General features: G+C 35.3%; 1 protein-coding gene across 1 annotated transcript in view; it reads right to left on the bottom strand.

Annotated features, from left to right (window-relative positions):
- The window catches only part of LOC140161630 (uncharacterized), a 118536-nt gene that overhangs the window by 46727 nt on the left and 58993 nt on the right, over positions 1–12816 (bottom strand). The window lies entirely within an intron of this gene.

Here is a 12816-nt window from a genome sequence, read left to right as displayed (position 1 = left end):
TATATCGAAGGGTTACTGAAAATGGTCATATCTGAAATAGCTGCCCTATTGATATTTGACAATTTCTGGATTCTATATTGTATACACATCTAAAATATGACACCTGACAGCTATTTGAGATGGAATCTTCTTGTATCAACGCCTCGATAGATCATGTAGATAGAGATTTAGAAACACCTGCATGAACTACATTCAGTAATGCTGGGGATATTCATCTTCAATGTCATTGCAGATTTCAAATCCACTCTGATGTTTTACCATTTTATGCTCCTAAAAACGTTGTTTAAAATATTTGTGGGTAAAACAGCTTACTTAATATTGGTAAAATTTTAATATACTCTGAAGTTTTGTCATCTTATACTCACTTTAAAGGTGGGTAACCTGATTGACTATCTCATCCCCCACTTTACCTCATCAAAATGCTGATTTTGGTATCAGATGAAAGCTCATATTTTTCTCATAAACATATTGAAATTTGGCGTTCCAAATCGGTATATTTCCGAAGAAATCATCAAAAAACTGCCGAATTAGTCTCAAAGATGGTATACCACAATTGCACAATAGAGACTAATTAGGCAGTTTCACGCTGTATAAATGTCGGTAATTCCATTAGGAATTAGTCACATTTACAAAAAACATTTACGTGTTCTTTTTGCATGTGTGCTTGAAAGGGATGATATTTTATGTTATTCGTAAGTTTTAAAGAATTTGATTTTCCAAATATATTAGGTCACCTTCCTTTAACCATTCGTTTTTTAGCGGGTTCGCCGTCGGGCAAGCCTGGAACTGTTAAGTTTGCCCGCCGGCATTGTTATAAACTCACGTCGTCATAGACTATCCCACAAATTGTTGTTTAAATTTACTTTGCCTTACGACACTATTTACCCATCAGTTGGTTATTCAACGTTGAGTAAGATTTGACTCAATTTGTTGAGCTGTACCCTTTTTACTTAATATTGAGGTTTAAAAAAAAATTTAGAGTGTTATATAGCAGAAAGATAGTCATAGGAAAATGACAATAAGTATATTCGACAGATACTCTAACTAAACCATAAATATAGCATGGATCAAAGTATTAGCATTTAAAGTTCAACATTGAAGTGTCAGAGGCTATGATTAATAATGTACACTTTAACACTTCACTCTTCGGTGTACAGTAAATGGTGCCATACTGGCTTAGTAAATTATGACAAAACAGTACGAAAATGGGCTATTCCAGTTAAAATGCAAACACTTTATCTTCATATCTGTTTCTCTCTTTTCTTTCTACATAGGCTAGTATGCTTATAGGCTTTTAGCCTATTTTGAGCATTGGTCCCATCAGTACCGAAGTGTCTCTCCGCACGGTGCAAACGTTTAAACAAACAAACAAACAAACAAACAAACAAACAAACAAACAAACAAACAAACAAACAAACAAACAAACAAACACCCTATGGAAGAAATGTCCCAGATGAGTTACTTGAATGGGTGACTCCCATTTGAAATCCACTTGTGGGAGATGAAGGTCTTGTTTTCCATAGGGGTGTATGGATGTCATCTGGAATAGCCCAATAAAGCAGGCGTATTATAGATAAGATCTGACGGTTAAATTGACATTCCGAGGTTTGTGCATGATGATAATAAACTGAGCTCAAAAAGAAACTTGTAATTTTTTACAAGGTCATATCTTAAAAATCCTGTCCATCTTACTTCCCTGATGAACCAAAATTACACACTGCTTTTCAGGCACTTTCTTCAAGAAACAGGTCTTATTCCACACTAGCATGACTGTGCAAGGATCTTGTAAGCATTCTCACGGATTTCTTGAGCTGGGTGCCAATTATTGGGCTGTGAATGTGGTCCAGGAAGCTGTTCCATGTCAGTGCATTTTGCTGTTGTGTCAGTAGAACTTCTTCTTAATCCTCCACTTTTTTTCTTTTTTCTTCTTTGATTTATAGTGCGCTACGTACAGGCACAACGCCTAGACGTTGATCCACAAGCTTCAGCACACTTTTCAGGTTGTCGCTGACCACTACGGCCCACATCATTCCACAAACCATTTTATAGCATTTCAGGGACTTTGCTGCTTTAAGAGCGCACACCCTAGACATTCCACAAATAACCTTCGCAACCAGAATCAGCTCCCCGAGTTTCGTACGGGTTACAACTAGACAAATTAGCTGTGAGTTCCTTGTCCAAGGGAATTTCAAGCTAACTCAATCTACTTCTTCGTCTTCTACTTCTTCTTGTTTTTTAAAATAATTATTGTGTCTTGTACAGTAATTACCTTCAATTGGATATCTAGAAAATTATGCCTATAAAATTATTATCATAAACACGATTGATTTTGCAAGTTATTTAAGTAATTTTTCTTGTCAAATCTGTCATAAAATTTTACTGATGTGATGATGAAATTGCGTAAGTCGGGAAATATCTGCGTCGCAATGTTTTGTTTTGGTTTTAGGAATGTGACCTTAAAATTTACGACTTCATGACATTATCATTCGAAATCAACAAAAGATATTTAAACAGTATATGATCTCATTCTTTCTCTAGAATGTTTTGTACATGTATGTGAAATAGCTTCAACAATGGTTCGCTGCATAATGGTAAAAACAGCCTTGACCTAAAAAAGGGCGAGAGGTACCATATTTACCGATTCAGGCTAAATTTAAAATTGATATAAAACGTTTGTTTTTTGATCGATTACAAAAATTAATTTTTGTCATGTAAAGAAATTGTGTATGGCGTGAATTACACTACAGTTTTTTATTCTTAGGGCTCTTTAACTTCTTCAAATAATTTTTTAAATGATAGAGTAAATCCCCTGGCCCTCAATAATTACGCACAAAAGATCGAGTCCCCTTAAGGGTATACGAGGTTTTAAATTCTTCTACACCCTCGCTATGAATTGAGCAATGAAAATTTTGCTAAAGCTCGCTACCATTCGCAAGATGATGTGAACTACTTTTTTCTACTGCTTCGACCAACAATACATCGTATAACCTTAATAATGATACTTTATGGCAGCGCTAGACACAATCTCTCCCAATCACATTACTCTATGCACACGCAAGTTACGGTAAAGATGATCGATTGAAAACCATGTAAAAAAATGTAAAATCCACGCATTACCATCCATTAACCTTCAATTGTCTCAATAATGTATTACTCAACTATATAATTGACGTGTATCAGGCATAGATATTTGTGTTTGCTCAAACACAACAGTGCCATCTAGTTCTTCTTCTTCTTCTTCTTCTTTTACTACTACTTCTCGTTTAAAATAATTCTTATTATTATTATTTATCCTCGTCCTCCTCCTCTTTTTCTTGACACAATAGTGCACAAAAGTGCCCTTCTTCTTCTCTTCTTCTTCTTCTTCTTCTTCTGCCTCCTCCTCCTCTTCTTCTCCTTCTCTTCTTCTTCTTCTTCTTCTTCTTCTTCTTCTTCTTCTTCTTCTTCTTCTTCTTCTTCTTCTTCTTCTTCTCCTTCTTCTTCTTCTAGATTATGCCTTATATTTTTAAAAACACAATTGATTTAAGTATTTTTTTCTTGTCACATCTGTCATAAAATGGTACTAAATGTTCCTTTAATGATGCTTATTATGGGAGCGCTAGACACAATCTCTCCTAATCACATTACTCTGTGCATACGCAAGTAACGGTAAAGATCGAAAACTCCATGTAAAATACCAGCATTACCATCCATCAACCTTCAATTGTCTCAATAATGTAATACTCAACTAAAGGGTTCACAAAAAATAACTCCCCCCTAAAATTACAAAACATTTTTTTGCATAACTTGACATACATTTCGTGGATTTGAACAATTTAAAAACCTGTGAATAAAGGAATTGTTTTTCCTACCCTCCCAATGTTCTTTCGTCTGAAAATCTTTTTGTTTTGGCCAAAAATAATCACGTTTTCTAAAAATGATGCTTTTAATAAAAAGTTGAACTTTTCAACATCCTCATTTATGTCAAAATTAGCTTCAACAAATCATTATTTTGCACTTCATGATGGTTGCATGGGTGACTAAGAGTTCAGAGACAAAAGGTGAAAGAAAAAAACAATTAAATCAATCGTAACATTGATACCGAGAAAATTTTGTACATTACATGTATGGGATGTTGAAAAGCGCAACTTTTTTTTAAAGCATCATTTTTGAAAAATTTGATTATTTTTGACCAAAACAAAAAGATTTTGAGAAAGATAACTTTGGTAGGGTAGCAAAAAGATGCCTCTATTCACAGGTTTTTAAATTTTTCAAATCAACAAAATGAATGTTAAGTTATGCAAAGAAATGTTTTGTAATTACCATTTTTGAAACACCGGCTCAATAAAATCTTCAAATAAAATGTCAATAGTCATTGTTTCATACTGCAAGATGATTGCATGGGTGACTGGGTAATCGTATACATAAAAATTTAAGAAAACAAAAACACCATTAAATAAATCAAAACATTGATATCGAGAATGTTTTTGTACATTAAATGTATAGGATGTGGAAAAGTGCAACTTTTTCTGAAAGCATCATTTTGGAAAATGTGATTATTTTTGGCCAAAACAAAACGATTTGTTAAGGAAAGAACTTTGGGAAGGTAGGAAAATGATTCCTTTATTCACAGGTTTTTGGATTTTTCAAATCAACTAAATGTATGTCAAGTTATGCAAAGAAATGTCTTGTAATTTTAGGGGGGAGTTATTTCTTGTGAACCCTTTATATAATTGACGTGTATCAGGCATAGATATTCGTGTTTGCTCAAACACAACAGTGCCATCTAGTTCTTCTTCTTCTTCTTCTTCTTTTACTACTACTTCTCCTTTAAAATAATTATTCTTATTATCATTTATCCTCGTCCTCCTCTTCTTCTTGACACAATAGTGCACAACAGTGCCATCTAGTTCTTCTTCTCTTCTTCTTCTTCTTCTTCTTTTTCTCCTTCTTCTTCTTCTGCTTCCTCCTCCTCATCTTCTTCTTCTTCTTCTTCTTCCTCTTTCTCTTCTTCTTCTTCTCCTTCTTATTTTCATCCTTCTTCTTCTTCTTCTACTTCTTCTTCTGCTTCTCCTTCTTCTTCTTCTTCTTCTTCTTCTTCTTCTTCTTCTTCTTCTTCTTCTTCTTCTTCTCTTCTCCTTCTCCTTCTCCTTCTTCTTCTTCTTCTTCTTAAATTCTTCTTCTTCTTCTTTTCTTTCCTCGTTTTTAAAAATAATTTTTGTGTCTTGTGAAGTAATTATCTTCAATTGTATATCTAGATTATGCCTTATATTTAAAAACACAATTGATTTAAGTATTTTTTTCCTTGTCACATCTATCATAAAATATTACTAAATGTTCCTTTAATGATGCTTATTATGGGAGCGCTAGACACAATCTCTCCTAATCACATTACTCTATGCATACGCAAGTTACGGTAAAGATCGAAAACTCCATGTAAAATCCACGCATTACCATCCATCAACCTTCAATTGTCTCAATAATGTAATACTCACCTATCAAATTATTTGTATTAATCAATTGAATCAATCATAATTTCTTTCCAAATATTTACCCAATGTATCGGACTGTATTATAATTGACGTGTATCGACGTGCTAGTGCACTAGGATCCACAACATTCTCATCTATCTTCACTGTCTTCATGGTCTTTAACCCAATACATTTGTACATTCATTGAATGACCTTTGAAAATTTGGGTACAAAAACTCATACTCTGCAACTTGAGGTCAAATTTTGCAATATGATTGTTTAATTGAGGTTATTGAACTATGCCATTGAGATGAGGCCATTGTGATCCACAGTGTTGTGTATAATCAAAGGATGGTTTTGTTATTTTACGTAGAACAGACATTTGAACAGATTGACAGATAGGTTGATGTGGCCATATCCAGTGACGTATAGAGGGGTTGTGGTACCTGGGGAAAGAATACAAAATGGTTCCCTCATTTCTAAAACAAGTGCGCGCTGGCTGAACGTGCGAAAATTTGCGCAAATGCCACTAATTTGGTAATAATCAAGTTGAATTTCGGTCTTTAAACATTCTTTCAAATGCTGCTATCTTCAGAAGATAGCATGTTTGTCTGCATAATCTACCTATTTTCAATTTTTTTCAAGAAAGAAAGAGTGGAAATATACTGTGTTACCGGACATCCAAACTGTTCCGAGCATGTTTTAAACAGAGAGTAGAGCAAATTTTACTGATCAATATGCCTTCGCGAAAGTACGCAAAAACGTCGTAAGTGACAGTGCCATCTGCGACGATATCTCAAAATTCAATCAAGTACTGTGTCGACTACAAATACACTAGTCCAACACGGCCAGGGTAGAGTCATATTTTCTATTTATGATCCATCCATATACCTATCGACCATGCACCATCTACTGAGTACATCAAGTGTTACGGTGTCACGGAGTGCGCAGCAAATTATGGAGAATCACCTTATGTCAGTGATTCTACTAATTTTGGGCCCAGACTGCAAGTAGCTCAATCGCGAACATACGGGTTTGTTAGAAACGACAGAACCAAAGTGGTCGCCTTTCAAAGTTTAAGGAACAAATTGGTCCTCAAGTTGTGGATTCTAAAATTGTATACCCGAGACGTTCAAAGGTCATTTTGTGATTGTACAAATATATTGGGGTTACAGAACTGTGTCTGATTGATGCAACTATTTGAGGCATAGATATTTAATAGAGGTTCGACACAACTTTATCCAGGGTTGGATTTACCACATATAACAGGGACAGATGGGCCTGAGCCAAGGGCCTAAGATCCAGAGGGACTCCAAATTTGAAAGGATAAAAAACAATACCAAATAAAATAAAATAAGGAAAGTGTCAAAATGTTTTTGGAAAGTGTTTTGAAAATGAGGGTTTTATAAGGTGGACCCGGATAGCCAGGGAGCCTTAGATATTAGACTGGCCTAAGGCCCTTAAAGCTAATCCGGCCTTGGTTTAGCAAATCAATCTTGAACACGACAATGTCTGGTACGCTATCCGTTGGACCGTCCCATATTGTGTCCATTGCCACCTGCAAAATGAGATCCTGCAAATTGGACTACAATCCACAGGTGTAATTGAAGTAACTCTAGTAACGAGTTGAATGTGTTCCTTCTAGGATAGATTTCAATATGCAATGCTAAACGCGACATGGCAAGCATATACTGTGTCACACTTTCTGATTAGGATAACCTAGTAAAATGGACGAGTGTTAGGTGGATAAAAGATGCTGGCAATGGATAAAATATAGAAGAATATGACAGAATAAGATGACGGCGATTATGATAATGGTAATGATGATGGCAATAACTTTAAAGATGATGATATTGATGATGATAATGATTATGTCATGGTGATGATGATGCTAATCATAATGATAATACGGGGAGGGCGTCGAGAAGATCACATAGAAAGGAGAAAAGGGAAAGAACAACAGATAATGAGCGCAAGAGAGAAAATAGCAACAGAATAAAATACACCAGGCACAAAAAGAAACTCGTCAGTTATAGTCATCATTGCTGTTCAACAATCTGATAATTTTGGATTATTCTGAAATACATATTTAATTATTGAACTTTGCTTTCTCATTTGACACCCTGTTCGTGAAACTCGAACAAGAATAGACCAAGATATGCGCTTCCAAATGGGAACGCATCGTTGTAATGCACACAAGCACCACGGGCCAATCAATAAAGCACACAATGTAACAGGCAAAATTAAATCGTTAAATTTGCATCTTTTGATTTTGGGATTTGAGGGTTTGGAAAGTAACGAAACAAATAATTCGTGTCTAAGAACGATAGAGCTCAGTAGAAAAGTAGTGCGCGAGGTAGGCAAATGTAGAGAACGAAAACATTCAAAGCAAGATCGGTTTCATTCAAATTTACAATCAAGTTAACCCGATGCGTGACACGCTCTTAGGTAAAGTTGCTTGCAAGTTTCTTGTTAAGGGTACTACACCCCTCGATAAATTGTGTCTATTTTGCATTTTCTCAAAACTAATATACACACTGGTAACAAAAGTTATGTGTATTATAGGCAAGGAATCCAATTACTACACTGGAATTTCAGTGACCCAAGACAAGCGGTTCGTTATTTATGATAAGAAATAAGGTACCGCTAGGATGTACCTCATTTCCTATCATATACACTGGACCGCTTGTCTTGAGTTACTGAAATTTCAGTGTAGTAATTGGATCCCTAGCCCCAATAATATACATAACTTTTGTTACCAGTGTGTTATTATTTTTTGAGAAAAATGCAAAAATAGTCACTAAATTTACCACAGGGTGTAGTACCCCTTAAATGCATAAAATCTCTAAAAATTACATTTCTAACGTTTCACACAATGGCCATTCCAGTTGAAAATCCATACACCCAATATGGAAGACATAACCTGAATCTCACACACAAGGAGTATATTTTTCAAATGGAATCACCCATTCAGGTAACCCCATTTGAAATTCATACTCCCTGTGTAGAGATTAAGGTGACGTCTTCCATAGTGGGTTTATGAATTTCAACTGGAATATCCCGATGTGAATGAGACCGCTGTTTTGTGCCCGTGTTTAGAGGAGAATTGTTCTCACAACAGAAGAAAATATCTAATTTGCAGTTCAACGACATGTTAAGGTATTATGCTTGTACGTTTTGCGTCAATGTAACCAAAGTCAATGATTTATTACTTCAAATATTCAGACTGATGTTTTAATCTGAGGTATCACTTACATGGACAATTTTCTTGAATAATGAACTGAAACGGCGGCATAATCTCTTTAATTTACTTAAAAGCTGAAATAATCTTTTAAATTTGACCACAATGGAGTTGATTTCGTTGACAGCGAAACTTTGTAATACATTATGTTTTATATTGCCAATTTGGCTATCATGTCTATATAAAAAAGCAAAAAAATCCATTAACCCCCTGGACTCTACTGATCATCTAACAGCATTTCTGATTGGCTGATAACTTGAAATGCCCATTTCAATTGCCAATTATAACTAGGCTTTAAACTTTTTATGGTCAAACTTGCATTTGCAGATGATCTTATTAATACCCTCCTTGATTGGTTCAAAATTGGACACAATCTTCATTTTGGCCAGTCGGCAGGTAGTTCTCATGGGATTAACACGCATACTATGATCCCTACAAAATATGAAATATGGCTACATTGGCAGGCTATCGAAGCGTTCACACTCACACTGAAACATTTTAGTCATGACCGGTGCTACATGATAATTCTGTAGTAGTAGTAGTTCATCACGATTTTTCAGTGACATATTCGTGGTTATCAATAACTGTACGGTGTACTGTGACCACCAATTTCTCACTATCATCTTATCATTCGAAACCGGTCAATATTCATAATGGTGCTAAACCTGTATGAACGCTTAACGCTAAACAAAGTTGGCTCCGTCCTCAACAAAGCTGAAGGTGTGTGGGGATGTACCACGGTTTTGTGGCGTCTTTTCAGCAATTTTGGTATATCGATGGGTGGGTTCTCAGTGGAGACCAATGCGCCCATTTGGGCAAAAGTGCCCCCGGAAGCACCCAATTTAGGTGCTTTTTGTGAACAATTGGTACACTGATTTGGTTACAAAAACAGCGAAAAGTAGGTATAACGAAAGTCAGCATCCGAAAGTCTGCCAGACACATCCCCGAAATGTTTCGAAGAACCCGCTGGTCATGCTCATTCTTGGCCCCAGATCACAAGGGATTTAAATAGGCTATTCCAGTTGAAATCCATACACCCCCCTATGGACGACGTGACCTTCATGTCCCACGCTTTGTGACTTTCAAATGAGGATACATGGATGGATGATTCCATTCTGCGTGGAAGATTTAAGTCATTAAAGTCAAGGGGTGTATGGAATTAAACTAGAATAGCCAAATGCCGCACGTGGTGAGTTGGGATTCAAGGTCAAAGGTCATATCATTCAACCAAGGAGGTGATATCATTGATGAAATCGGACCATCCTCCTTATTGTAAATTTAAACAAATATAGCTGGGTTATGATTTTAAAATTTATAGCAGGCCATTTATCATCTATAGCTTGCGACATTTTCCCTCATCATGAATATTCCAGGGATGTGCTTAAGAGAAAAAATTGGTAACAGCAGTTTCTATAAATCATTAAATAGTTAATCAGTTAAATAGGTAAATAGTTCAATAGTTAAAAATTAAGTTTGCAACAGCGATATTTATCATGTTTATGATAACCTCATTCAACCCGTCAAAGAAGGGCAATGACTTTATGTTGAGCTTACTAGGTAATGATCAACTTGTTATCAACCTCAATAATCTACTTTACCCTTTATATTACGATATTACTGTATATACAAAGGCATACATTCTGTGCCCCCTCCATATTCTTGTGACCCACTGTCGTGGAAATCTATGCATTGACCATCCCTCACAAATTTGTGTGATGCATTTATAAATACCCATATTGGGTTCGTAATTGTTAGAATAGACTTTTACTTGTTGTCATTTGACATTTCGATTTCGACTGCAGACGACAAGTTTCAAAAATATTTAAAAATTCAAAAATTTCCGAATTGTAAATTGTCTTGACCATATTTGGAATCAGCATGAAAAATGCTTTAAAATGAGTACAAACAAGTCTAGTATTGGTTCAGTGCTTCTTGAGATAACTCTTGATATTTTGAGAAAATATATCAAAACTTGGACTTTTTATGTTGAAGCCTATGGCTAGCACACAGAGCATTAAAATGATACGAATTGGTTAATTGCCTAACTGTCTAAGGTAATTCATACACTACAACAGCACATAAAGGCTAAAATATATAGCATTGGCATTTGTTTTTCATTGTTTCATCAATATTTGTGTTAACCTTTCTGAAATCTACGTTCTCAATCATTGACGTATCTTTAACCTAAGGCGACTTGCCATTTCCCTGATGTCAAGTTAGATTTATAGTTCATACCTAGTTAGATACATACATAGTTTATCAGCCAATAAACGTAACTGTATGACTGTGCAAAGTGGGTACGACTCGCCTTATTGGGCAGTGATTATTGTTGAATGCATGGCGCTTTAAACTGCTGTAACCTTCTTTTGTTGTTTTGATTTTCAACATTCAATTCTATTCTATTTTATTCACATAATCATCGTACATACAATATAAAGTACGGAGCATGTCCACTACATAGTAATATAATAGTGGTAATACGTAAAATAAATTAATATGGTAGAGTCACAATTTTATGATGAGTGCATTGATTGTACTATTATAATATGTTATAAATTATCATCAAAATAATATTAGAAATGTAAAAAAAATAAAGAAAGTCTTAAAAAAGCATTCTTATTTCTGTTTTCATTATTGTAGAATTAAGAATTTTTAATAGATTGTGGTTTAACAAAGGCGTATGATTGATCGTATCCGTTTGATTTATCGCTCTCAACGCGGGGGTTGACTATTTTTCCAGAATTTGGAATCAACATTTAAAAAAATCATCAAAATGAGTACAAACAAGCCTTGCATTGGTTCATTTGTTCTTCAGATAACTGTTGATATTTTGAGAAAATATCTCAAGACTTTGACGTTTTATGTTGAAGGCTATTAACCGTCATATACTAAAAGGGATTGTATCCAAGTTTTTTCCAACACACTAAAACGCCAACATTTACCGCCACACGGCTTGGCTAATTGTGGGACCATCCTTTGCACACATAAATTAACCTACCACCTTACCCTAAGTGACACCCTCAGCCCGAGAGGGTAGGGAGACGGTAGTGCAACAATTTTGGCTTTGTATACAAATGGGATTTTCCTTATTTCTTGAGGGCGTACGAACAAAATGACGTCATAATAACATATGGACACCATTTATAGTTATTTTGGTATGAATGGATAAAGGTTGCTCTCTATTTTCAAGACGTCTGCGCCCAAGTGGACCACAAGTAGCATTCTTATCATCACAATATTTAATTGAATTCAGAATGTCTCGAGCAAAACAATCCTAATTTGTGGCGAATTGTATAGAACAGGTGCAATGTGTTCTTCCTTTATAGAAAGTACTACACCCTGCCAATTTTGTGCCTATTTTGCATTTTTCTCAAAAATTATAGCGCATTGGGGACAAGTAAGATATGTATATTATAGGGGCAAGGACTACAACTACTGCACTGGAAATTTTATTTCAGCACAGACAACAGTTGTGGAGTTACAGTCAAAAATGAGGGAAAACCAATATTTGATCAATAAATCAATAACTACTTGCTTTGAGTTGCTGAATTTTCAGTACAGTAGTTGTAGTCCTTGCCCTATAATATACATATCTTACTTGTCACCAATGCGCTATAATTTTTGAGAAAAATACAAAAAATAGGCAAAATATTGGCCAAGGGTGTAGTATCCCCTTAAGCGAGTAGGATGCAAAGAGCCACATTTGTCCAGTTTTAGCCATTTAACTAAAAAAACTGAAACGTATTTCTTAATATTAATACACCATTCATTACAGGAATAAGTCAATGGAACTAACACTTGCATTTATATTACCATAGGTTTGCGATTCTAGAGTTAAGGTCAATAATATTTCAAAACGAATGTTTGGTCATTGTCCCCATCCCATGAAAAATCAATAACATTATCATCCCTTATATCCAGCCTTGGGAGTTCCTTTATAGAACCAACACTATTCCTCTTGGGTGTTGATATTTTTAGTGATTGCTGGGTCATGTTCCCTTCCGATTCGCCTTATTGATGTATTGGCTTTAGGCTTCGGTAGGTTCCCGGGTAGGTTTGTCTTTCAGGCTGATTAATTCAGTTGTTGCTTCGTTAAATACGTCTCGGAGACAGTCTTAACTCTGT

Source organism: Amphiura filiformis, chromosome 10 (genome assembly GCF_039555335.1).
Source record: "Amphiura filiformis chromosome 10, Afil_fr2py, whole genome shotgun sequence".
Taxonomy (NCBI): domain Eukaryota; kingdom Metazoa; phylum Echinodermata; class Ophiuroidea; order Amphilepidida; family Amphiuridae; genus Amphiura; species Amphiura filiformis.
This window is presented reverse-complemented; position numbering and strand designations above follow the sequence as displayed.